Below are 12,057 nucleotides of genomic sequence, written 5' to 3'. Positions count from 1 at the left end.
CTGGGAATCCAGCCAGAAGATGATAGTAGCTCTCCTGGAGATCAGGAAGGCAGGGGAAGAAGCAAGTAGATATTAGTCATGTGATGATGGGCTATGGGGTGGGGGTGAGAGGAAATAAGGAGGAACAGGAAAAGAGGGTTTCTGGTTTCTGGACTGAGCACCTGCGTGAGTAGGGTGCCTTTTAATGAGGGAGAACACCATGGGGGCGGGGGTCTGACAAGAAAGATGATGAGCTCAGTTCCAAACCCATCAAGTTGAAGTCCGCAGGAGAGAGCAGGGGGAGTTGTCAGGCAGGGAGATGGAGCCTGGACCTCAGAGGATGGGAGCCTGCCTTGGGAAGCACACAGTGAGTGCAGTCTGGCAAGGGCCCAGTTTGCTGGGCAGTGTGTAAAGTGGCCTCAGCACCAAGGGAAAAGCCCCAAAGAAAGTGAGGGGATGGGAGGGGAGAAAGAAGATCTCAAAGTGGAGGCCAGAAAGCAAGCAAAAAGAGTAAGAAAGACTAGCACCATCAGGATATAGGGAGGATGAACAACCCAGCAATTGTACTATTAGGTACCTACTCAAATGATACAAAAATACTGACTCGAAGGGATACATGCACCCCAATGTTTATAGCACCATTTTCTACAACAGCCAAATTATGGACACAGCCCACACGTCCATCAACCGATGAATGGATAAAGAAGATGAAGTGTGTATTGTATATATGCGATGGAATATTACTCAGCCATTAAAAATGATAAAACTTTGCCATTTGCAACAAAGTGGTTGGAACTAGAGGGTGTTATGCTAAGGGAAATAAGTCAGTCAGAGAAAGACATACTTTATGATTTCACTCATGTGAAATTTAAGAAACAAAACAGATGAACATAAGAGAAGGGGAAAAAAAGAGGGAAGCAAACCATAAGACTCTTAACTATAGAGAACAAACTGAGAGTTGCTGGAGAGAAGGTAAGCAAGGGATGAGTAAAGGGGTGATGGTGATAAGGGAGAGCACTTATGATGAGCGCTGGGTGTTATATATGAGTGATGAATCACTATATTCTCCTCCTGAAAACAATATTACACTATATGTTATTTAACTAGAATTTAAATAAAATTTGGAGAAAATAAAATCTTTAAAAAGGGGGGAGGTGCCTGGGTGGCTCAGTGGTTGAGTGTCTGCCTTTGGCTCAGGTCACAATCCTGGGGTCCTGGGATGGAGTCCCACATTGGGCTCCCTGGATGTAGCCTGCTTCTCCCTCTGCCGATGTCTCTGCCTCTCTCTGTGTCTCTCATGAATAAATAAATAAAATCTTTTTTTAAAAAATTTTAAGAAAAAAAGTTCAGGGAGGATAATTGATGGTTTGTAATAGCCATGTACAGGGACAGAGGATATCTACACCCAAGATGGACACAGTACAATGTATAGACTTGTCAAATCACTATGTTGTACACCTGAGATTAATGTAATTGAAAAGTTTAGGGGAAAAAAAAACACAATGTTAGCTATGTGATTGGATGGCCAAGGTAAATACGTGAAAATGGTCTTTGAGAGTTATGTTTTTGAAATATATAGTGAGGGGTATCTGGGTGGCTTGGTCGGTTGAGCATCTGTCTTCAGCTCAGGTCATGATCTGAGGGTCCTGGGATCGAGCCCCAAGTCAGGCTCCCCACTCAGAGGGGGTCTGCTTCTCCCTCTGCCTCTGCCCCTCCCTCCACTTGTGTGCGCTCTCTCTCTCATAAATGAATAAAATGTGTGGTTTTTTTTTTAAGAAGAAATATATGCTGAATATTTGGGGATAAATGATACGATACCTGGTATTTCCTTCAACATAATCCTGGGGTGGGGTGGGAGGCAGTGGGTACCTGAGTGGGAGCTACTAACTGGGAGCTGAACACATGGAGGCTCACTGTGCTGTGCTCTCTACTTGGGCACCTGTCTGAAACTTCCCATCACAAAGTTCTTATTTTCCCATAATAAAAAGGAGTCTCTGGATTTATCATTAAGGAGATCATGAATAACCTTCGCATAAATAGTTCCTACAAGGGAAGGAGCCAGCCTGAGTGGATGATGCAGTACCTGAAGTTTCAGCCATGAAGCTGGTCAGTGTGGACAACAGACAACTTGAAGGAATCCTGCTGCCTGGAGGAGGAGACAGGAGTAGGCAGAGCAGGATGTGAGGCTGGAAGGGAATTTTTCTTTTCCAGAGGAGGTAGATGGGAGCTTGGTTATAGGGCTGAGCCAGCGGATAAGGAGAAGTTGAATGAGGAAGGAGCTTGAGAACATAGGGAATGGAAAGAAGCTTCCTGACAAAGAAACTGGACTTAGATTAGGAGAGAACAGCCCTCTCCCTGGTACAAAGGAAAAGGAGAAGTGGTTGTGGGTGGAGGAGGGCTGTGGCCCCCATGTCCCCTCAGCTGGAGTGACATGAAGGGTCCAAGACCTAACATGGAACAATGTTTGAAAAGGAGAGAACTCCCTAGGAAAACATCATAGGGTCGTGTTGAGGATCAGAGAAGACATTGGCTAGCATAAAAACTTCTGTGGGGTTTCTTAGCAGGGCCGGGCAGTCTCCTTCTGAGCTCACAAAGGGAGGATGTTCAGGTTTGTCTGGTCGTTGGAGGTTGGCCAAGGACACGAATAGAACAATTGAATGCCAGAGTTTTTATCTACTGTAGAAGAACAAATTATGCCAAAACTTAGCAGCTTCAAATACAAGTATTTACCATCACATGCAGCCTGTCGGGAGCAGGAATCCGGGAGCAGCTCTGGCTGCAGGTCTTTCTCAAGGGTTATCGTCATCTTCAGGATGAGGGCCTGGCGAGACAGACTTCAGTTGGCGGTGACCCGGCCAGAGGCCACCATTTCTTCCCACCGGGCTTCTCCAGAGGACTGCTTCCTCTCCACTGCGTGAAAGGGGTACGTGCATGTGCGCGCGTGTGTGTGTGTGTGTGTGTGTGTGTGTGAGAGAGAGACAGACAGACAGACACACAGAGAGCACCCCTACCTGACAGTGCCATTTCATAGCTTCCTGAGAAAAGAATGGGTGCATCTAGATCATTCCTTCATCCTCTTGACCTAGAGGAGGACCAGGCACACAGTGGATGATCAAAAAACATCCACAAGCAAATGAATGAGTGAAACTCACCAGAGAAAGTTTTAGTTTCCGCTTAGAGACAGCTTTGGGGGGGGGGGGGCGGGGGGGGGCGCTTTTTTTAGAGGATGGTGCTTCCAAGGGATGATGGGTTAGTTTGCACAGAAGGTCACTGGTGCCTGAATGGTATGATGCCTTGTTAGACTCTCCTCTGGTCTTTCTTATAACAGTGTAGTTAGTTTATATTGCTGCCAGCGAAACAGTTCTCAGACTTACGACTTCACATCTGTGCCTTTGAAAAATCACCCTCAAATATAAACACAAAAATCCCACTCTAAATGCAAAAGATAAGGGCACCTGGGTGGCTCAGTCGGTTGAGCATCTGAGTTTTGGTCTTGGTTCTAGTCATGACCTTGGCATTGAGGGATTGAGCCCCATGTCAGAGTTCACGCTCAGCATGAGTCCACCTGTCCTTCTCCCTCTGCTCCTCCCCTACTCGTGCTCTCTCTAAAAATAAATAAAATCTTTAAATGCAAAAGGTAAGTTCACCAAAGGGTCACTTTGAAGAAAATGTCCACTTAAATATCCTCTTTTTCAATTCACTTTCAATTTAAAATCAGAAATGGGTCTTGATCCTCTGCTCCCACCAAAAGTTGGTCCTTGTAAGAACAAAGCATACTTAATGATTCCAACAAACTTTTTGAAAACCACATATCTTAAGGGAAAACTCCCTTTTGAAATACTAACATTCAAAATGCTAATCATGGTGAAAAAATAGTAATATCTTACATGGATTATGGATTATAATATAAGTGTATGCCACCCAGCCCCCAGCATTGTTTGAGATGGCAGGTCGTGAGGGCCATGGAGTCAGGGGCTGTGGTTAAGGTCTTGCTCTCACAGACCCAGCTCTGTTCTCTCTAGCTTTGTGATCCTGAGCCAGTCACTTAACCTCTCTGGACTTCAATTTCTTCCTCCCCTGTAAAATGAGGAATTAATGTCTCCCTCAAGGGATGTGAAGTTTCAATGAAAAGCCCTTGTAACACCTAAGGATTGTGGATTAACTAATATTGGCTATTTATTGTCTTTCTTTTTACAGATTAGAAAAATGAGAGCCAGAAAGGGTCAGAGATTTGCTTAAGATCATGCAGCCAGTAGGTATCTGAGTTTTGACTCATCCTCAGAATATCTGACTCCAAATTGAGTGCTCTTTCCACTAAACTACAATTATCTCCCTTTTTAACAGCAACAATGTACCACTGCATTCAGAAAAGGTCAAAATAAAATTATAGCATGCCCTCAGAAACTGACAGCAAGAACACCATTTTTAGGGGTGCCTGGGTGTTCTGTGGGTTAAGTGTCTGATTCTTGATTTCGACTCAGGTCATGATCTCAGGGTTATGAGATTGAGCCCCAAGTCCAGCTCCCCACTGGGCATGGAGCCTGCTTAGGATTCTTCCTCTGTCCCTCCCACCACCCACCCTTTAAAAAAAATTCCTACATTCTAGACAGATCAGTCACTAAAGCACAGAGATTTGACTAAGGTTTACCAGCCACAAAATACTATAAACACTTTTAAGTTACAGCTAGTAGTTCTCTTCAGAATTGGGGTTTGTTGGTCCCCCTCTTTTTTTTTTTTTTAACATCACTCCCTCTTACTGACCTCTGTAACCAGACACAACTCTACAGGGGGTTACAGACATACATCAATTCTCATTATTCACCATAGTTATGTTCTGGAAAGTCACTGCCAACAAGTTAACAAATTCCTAGGAGAAATACAGGGCTAGGTTTCTGTGAGCCTCTGGTGACAACATTTTTGTCAACCAATCAATACATAACCTTATTTTATGTGTGTTTCTGTTTAGAGACACCTTACCTAATATACATCGTTGATTCACTAACATTGAATTTGTGGGCAACAGCACTGTAACTCACACCTGAGTGAAGCATAATCTAATAGGTTTTTCTTCCATAAGGAACTTCATGGCCTTTTTGCACTCAGGAATGCCAGTCGGCACTTGGGGGCCACTTTAAACATTATAATCACCCATGAAAAGCAGAGCAATGCAAAAAAGCATGGCCACGAAAGGGTTGCTTATAGTATTCCAGCTAATGGAAGAAAGCAGGGCACCATCTGGTTCCACCTTGGTTGGGAGCATGCACATTGGGCAACTCAGAATTTTTCACCACTCGGTGTGTGGCTGTGAATGACACAGGAACTTATTTGGGGATTACAAATAAATTTTAGGGAGGAGGGCAGCCCCAGTGGCTCAGCGGTTTAGCGCCACCTTCAGTCCAGGGCGTGATCCTGGAGACCCGGGATCGAGTCCCATGTCAGGCTCCCTGCATGGAGCCTGCTTCTCCCTCTGCCTGTGTCTCTGCCTCTCTCTCTCTCTCTGTGTCTCTCATGAATAAATAAATAAATAAATAAATAATCTTAAAAAAAAATTTAGGGAGGAGATGAATTCACAAATACAGAATCCGCAAATAACTATAGGAAGGGCTGTACATACCTAGAACAGAGAGAGGCCAGGTGGAAGAGGTTCATGATTCCATTAGACAGCCTCTCCTGTTAAGGAGGTGAGTGGACAGATACCCAAGTCAATCTCCTGGCTGTGCAGGAAGAAGTCTGGATTCAGTCTCCTCCTAGCACTAACATTTAGTGGTGCATTTAATGACCCTTTAATGACATAACCATGCAATGGACAACTTTATGTAGGGGCCCCTGAGTGATTCAGTTGGCTGAGCATCCGACTCTTGATTTTGGCTCAGGTCATGATTTCAGGGTCATGACATCGAGCCCCACATCAGGCTCCATGCTCAGCAGGTAGTCTGCTTAAGATTCTCTCTCCCTCCCTCTGCCCCTCCCTGCACACACTCTCTCTCATAAATAAATAAAATAAATCTTTTTAAAAATAGACAACTTTAAAAAAAAATAGACAACTTTATGTAGAATGTAAAACTACATGGATTGTGGAACCAACTTTGTGACGCTAGGCAAACAGCTCACCTCTCTGAATATCAGATTTCTTCTGTAAAAAATGATGACATTTGTCTCATAGAGTTGCTAGGGGAAAAATGACATAGAATAGGAAATGAAATCATGGGATCCCTGGGTGGCGCAGCGGTTTGGCCCCTGCCTTTGGCCCGGGGTGTGATCCTGGAGACCCGGGATCGAATCCCACGCCGGGCTCCCTGCATGGAGCCTGCTTCTCCCTCTGCCTGTGTCTCTGCCCCTCTCTCTGTCTCTCTATGTCTCTCATGAATAAATAAATAAATGAAATCTTTAAAAAAAAAAAAAAGGACATGAAATCATAATATATGCAAAGTACCTAGAACATGGTGAGCACTAAAATGTTGATTATTTCCTGAGAATGTATAAATCCTGCTTATTAATACAAACTTATTCAACTATATGTTAGAAAGGAGGGCTATTTAATGAGTTCATAAGGTCCAAGAATAATCAATAACCAATATGTTTTATCAAGTACCTATTGGTTTCTAAACTGGTGATAAATTATGTCAAGATTGTTACTGTATTTTGCCAACTAGAAGATTAAATGTGGTCAGCTCAGCCACGGCAGGTAGTCAAAAGTCTCTGGCTTGCTCATTCACTGATTCATTCATCTATTTATTCCACAAAGATTTATGAGCCACCTACTATGTGCCAGGCACCACCTAGAGATAAAGCACAGAATGAAATAGTTAAGTCCCTGCTCTCTGAGAGCTTATGGTCAAGCCTAAGCAGAGGTAGACAATAAACTGATGTCTAATGCAATGTCTGGTGACAACTGGGGCTAAGAAGAACAATGAAGTGGCTCAAGGGAGCAAGAATAATGTTAGTAGGAGGGCCCCCTTAGATGGGCTGGTCAGAGGAGGCCTCTTCAAGGAGGTACATTTGAGCAGAGACCTGGGTGGTAGGAAGGAAAGATCCAGGAGAAAATTCAGGCAGGGAAAGGGCACTTGGGCCTTGAAATAAGAACGAGCTGTGCATTGAATAAACAATATGGAGGCTGGGCCTCCTGAGTGTAGGGTCGAGGGGAGAGCAGTACATGAGGTCAGAAGGTAGGAGAGGGCAGCTTATGGAGGCCAAGGAGGTCATGCTAAGGACCATGGACTTCATTCTAGATACTATGATGAGCTAGCTAGTGATGGTTGGGAGTACATAAATGACTTTTCTGATTTGTTTTGAAAGTATAATCCTGGCTGTCATGCGGGAAAGACCATCAGACCATTTGAGGGTCAAGAGTGGAAGCAGAAAGACCAACCAGAGGGGACCAACCAATCCAGCCAGGAGCTGGTGGTGCCTGAGGTGAGGGGGGTGGTCAGCTCTTATGTAATAGAACTGGGGCTGGAATAACCATGCTCATGAAAGGCATGGTGCAGGAATCATTTATTAACAGTTGGTGTGATGATTGATTAGGAACTCTGTACCCAAGTTTGACTGTAACTGGTTGTAAACAAATCTGGGGGGGGAAATAGCAAAAGTTCTCAAAACCACTCCTTTTTCCTCTTTTGGATCTCTTTTCCCAATTTAAAGGAGCTCTTCTACTTCTCCACTATGCCCCTACCCTGCAAGACCTTTGAAAAGTATAGAATATGTTGGAAATTTTCTTCACGAATTTTTTTAAGTTGGGTAAACTTACATTGAATGAATTTAAATTGCTTTTTAAATGTAATTATGAAATATTTAAAGCCATTCAAAGGTATAAAATACAACAATTACCTTTGTCACCCAGCTTAGGGAGTAAACTATAAAATAAAATAGAATCTTCTTAGTAGCCTGTCCTCAGTGACACACCCCTCACTCCCACAAGAAGAAATATTTGCCTGAATTTGGTATTATCATTTCTAGGTATATCTTTATGTTATGCACCCCTACATATATTGTATTATTTTGCATAACTTTAAGCTTTATATAAATGCTTAACATATTTTTGTGTGATTTACATTTTGTTTAAAATTATGTTTTCATAAATCATCCACACTGATATTTTTTTTTTTTTTTTTTTATGATAGTCACAGAGAGAGAGAGAGAGAGAGGCAGAGACACAGGCAGAGGGAGAAGCAGGCTCCATGCACTGGGAGCCCGATGTGGGATTCGATCCCGGGTCTCCAGGATCGCGCCCTAGGCCGAAGGCAGGCGCCAAACCGCTGCGCCACCTAGGGATCCCATCCACACTGATATTAATCTAGTTTGTTTTCACTGATATATATGTTACTGATGACTTCACTACAATTAATTTATCCATTTTCCCATTCAAGAACATTTAGATTGTTTTTGATATTTGCGATATTACAGACATACTGCTATGAATATTCTCACTTTTTTCCTTTTTTTTTTTTTTAAGATTTCATTTATTTATTCATGAGAGACACAGACAGAGGGGCACAGACACAGGCAGAGGGAGAAGCAGGCTCCATGCAGGGAGCCCGACATGGGACTGGATCCCAGGTCTCCAGGATCACGCCCTGGGGGCACTAAACCACTGAGCCACCTGGGCTGCCCTATGCTCATTTTTATATGCGAGAATTCTCACTTTTGCATGTGAGTCAAAGTTGCATCCACAGTCTTACTACTCAAAGTCAAGTCCCAAGATCAACCATATCAGCATTGGCTGGGAGCCCCACAACAGACCTACTGAATAAAATCTGCATTTTAGCAATACTTCCAAGAAATGTATGCACACAAAACAAATATAAGAAGCAGTACTTCTCAAATTATTTATGATGAATCAGTTCTGTTTTGATTTTTACATTTTCAATCTGTTATACATGGATATTTTATAAAATATCAAAATTTGATATCACTGCTCACAAAAGGAAGGGCTCACCCAAGTTCAGGTGGTCTGGAAAGGTTCCTGGCACATGGTGTTGAGCCTGCCACTGAGACTGGAGCAGGAATGAAAGGGAGCATCGGGGCCAGAAGTCTGCCTGCAGGAAGACTGCCTAGCAGGGAACACTTGCCCACCACCCACTGCAGAAAGTTTTCAGAAAACCTGTGACTGATGAAAACATTTCAGATATTGGAAGGTGGACAGTGTGGCAAACTCCATATGAAATAGGAAAGTTGCCAAAGAAGATTTTGCTTCATTTGATTTTATACTAACTATGAACGTATGGAGCAATCTGAAAGACTTAAATAGAAAAAGTAATTGAGTTCAGAGTACCTGGGTGGTTCAGTCAGTGAAGCGTCTGACTGCAGCTCAGGTCATGATCTCAGGGTCCTGGGATCCAGCCTTGAGTTGGGCTCCCTGCTCAGCAGGAAGTCTGCTTCTCCCTCTACCCTTCCCCCCTGCTCATACTCTCTCTCTCAAACTCTTTCATGCTCTCTCTCTCAAATAAATAAATAAATAAATAAATAAATAAATAAATAAATAAATAAATAAATAAATAAATAAAGTCTTTAAAAAAAAAGAAAAGAAAAAGTAATGGAGTTCAAGACCATGAAGTTAAATTGAACTACTTGGGAGCTCTGATCCACAAAAACAACATATTAATGAATATCCCTACTATGAGAACAACTCCAACTTTGAGACTGTGTACCTTGCAGTCTATGCAATGCTGCTGTATCCATTCATTGCTGGAGACCAACACTGATTTGACGACTCCACAGTGAGGCTCAGCATTTCTCAATCCCAGTGTTAAACTGAAATCACATCCCACAGCTCAAGGCCACTGTCTTTCCAGTTGATTTACTGTTTCTTACCTTAAAAGGATAGTTGTAGATGGAAATCAGTTGTCGTTTTGGCAGAAAAATAAAAATATTTTATTCAGCCAGTTTATGGAATACATTAAGTATCCCCAGACCAGTTGAACCTCCCATGTTGCCCCAATTACAAAAAGAGTGGACCAAATAGGAGAGTAGACCCACACAACAGAACATAATGAGGTAAGAAAAATTTGTCAAGGCTCAGGTCAACCTCTGAGCTCATTGACACAAATAATCTATCTCTTCAGGAAGTTTTTGTAGATAATTTGATGAAAAACAAATGCCTTCTATTCACCTGTATTGCTTCTCATCTTTTTACAACAGGGCCCTTTTATTGAGCAAGAGTAGATGAGTGAATAGCCCATCCACAGGAGCTCACAGTCTAGATTAGAAGTGTTTGTTTGTTTTCAAGATTTTTAGTTTATTCATTCATGAGAGACACAGAGAGGCAGAGACAGAGGCAGAGGGAGAAGCAGGCTGCCTGTGGGGAGCCTGATGCAGGACTCAATCCCAGGACCCTGGGATCAGACCTAATCCAAAGGCAGATGCTCAACCACTGAGCCACCCAGGTGCCCCTAGATTAGAAGTGTTTTAATTCATCCACCCGTAGTACACACTTATCTATTAAGAGACAGGAAAGAGAGAAAGACTTATGGGATTAATCATTAGCATCTTTAATATGCCTTAAATTTCATATGCTTAGTTTATTTCATAAGGAATTCAGCTTATTTGTTCCCATTTGAATGCCCATATCTCTGAAATTGTAATATATCCAGGAAGAAGGACAATGCAGGCCAGCTTATCCTATGGTCAGTTTGAGGTATGTATCTGTTTTCACATGCACACATACACCAAATGTAAATGCCTATTGGCTTAGGTGGGAAAAATCATTGTAAAAGTTGAAAAGGAATTATGTTGAAGTGCTTGAATATTAATATGTTAGTAGGTTATTAAGTATTTTTTCATCAGTGTTTAATAAGTTTATAGGAAAATATGGATGACTTCTGTGCCTTTTGAGGTAGGTAATCTCAAATTCACATGGCTATATATCAGAAAAGAGGGTTTTCGGGATCCCTGGGTGGCGCAGCGGTTTAGCGCCTGCCTTTGGCCCAGGGCGTGATCCTGGAGACCCGGGACCGAATCCCACGTCAGGCTCCCGGTGCATGGAGCCTGCTTCTCCCTCTGCCTATGTCTCTGCCTCTCTCTCTCTCTCTGTGTGACTTATCATAAATAAATTAAAAAAAAAAAAAAAAAAAAGAAAAGAGGGTTTTCAAAATAAACTGGGGAGGTATGACTGAAATTTATTTTTTAAAATATTTCATTTATTTGACAGAGAGAGAGCACAAGCAGGGGAAGCAGCAGAGGGAGAGGGAGAAGCAGACTCTCCTCTGAACAGAGAGCCCAATGTGGGGCTGGATCCCAGGACCCTGGGATCATGACAGGAGTCAAAGGCAGATGCCCATACAACTGAGCCTCCCAGGCACCCCAAGATTGAAATTTTTAAAAATGGGATGGGGGTTTACTGGGGGAGATAATAATCCTGGGAGGAGCAAGGCTGACATCTCCAGCCTGGAACAATAGACATTCTTGATACACACTGTTGAGAATGACCACAGGAAGGTGTTCTAGCCTCACTTTGCAAATATGAAAGCTAAGGCTTTCACATTTGTTTTCATATTCAGTCCTAACATGTAGTGAGGAAAAGAATGGGTTGCAATATCACACTTAAATTCTGTGATCAGCTACATAGATGAAATAATGTGTGTATGTAGTATTAGGAAAGGGTCTTGAATAAAATTCCATGGATGTTTTTCCTACACTTAGGTGGCTCACTGATGCATCTGCTTTCGGCTCAGGTCATCATCCCAGGGTCCTGAAATCAAGTCCCACATCAGGCTACCTGCTTCATGAGGAGCCCGCTTCTCCCTCTGCCTCCCTCTCTCTGTCTCTCATGAATAAATAAATAATTCAAAAAAAAAAAGTTATTTGAAGAAATGGTTGATTACAAGTCTGAGGCAGGGAACGTAAAAGTGTACTGAACATAAAAAGAATGACTACAATTAATTGCAGTACATTAAATACATACCTACATAAAATCATATCAGTGTATATCTATTAAAGGGGAAGAGTAAGCTCTTTACAGATCAAGGCCTGCTAATAAACAGAGATGGATTGACAAAATAAGAAAACCACCATTTGACAACCTCTGATGTAATCATCAGTTCAAGGCAGGGAAATTTTTAAAAAGGCAAAACCATTAGGTAA

At 42.5% G+C, this 12,057-nt stretch overlaps 1 long non-coding RNA gene across 1 annotated transcript; it reads left to right on the top strand.

The window, feature by feature from the left end:
- Positions 1-2,673: 2,673 nt before the first annotated feature.
- Positions 2,674-12,057, top strand: LOC140635526 (uncharacterized). Its single transcript, XR_012032843.1, has 3 exons — positions 2,674-2,902; positions 4,177-4,231; positions 11,617-12,057. It is a non-coding gene; the product is annotated as an uncharacterized lncRNA (long non-coding RNA).

Source organism: Canis lupus, chromosome 6 (genome assembly GCF_048164855.1).
Source record: "Canis lupus baileyi chromosome 6, mCanLup2.hap1, whole genome shotgun sequence".
Lineage (NCBI taxonomy): Eukaryota > Metazoa > Chordata > Mammalia > Carnivora > Canidae > Canis > Canis lupus.
Note: the sequence above shows the minus strand (reverse complement) of the source record. Positions and strands in the feature narration are given on the sequence as shown.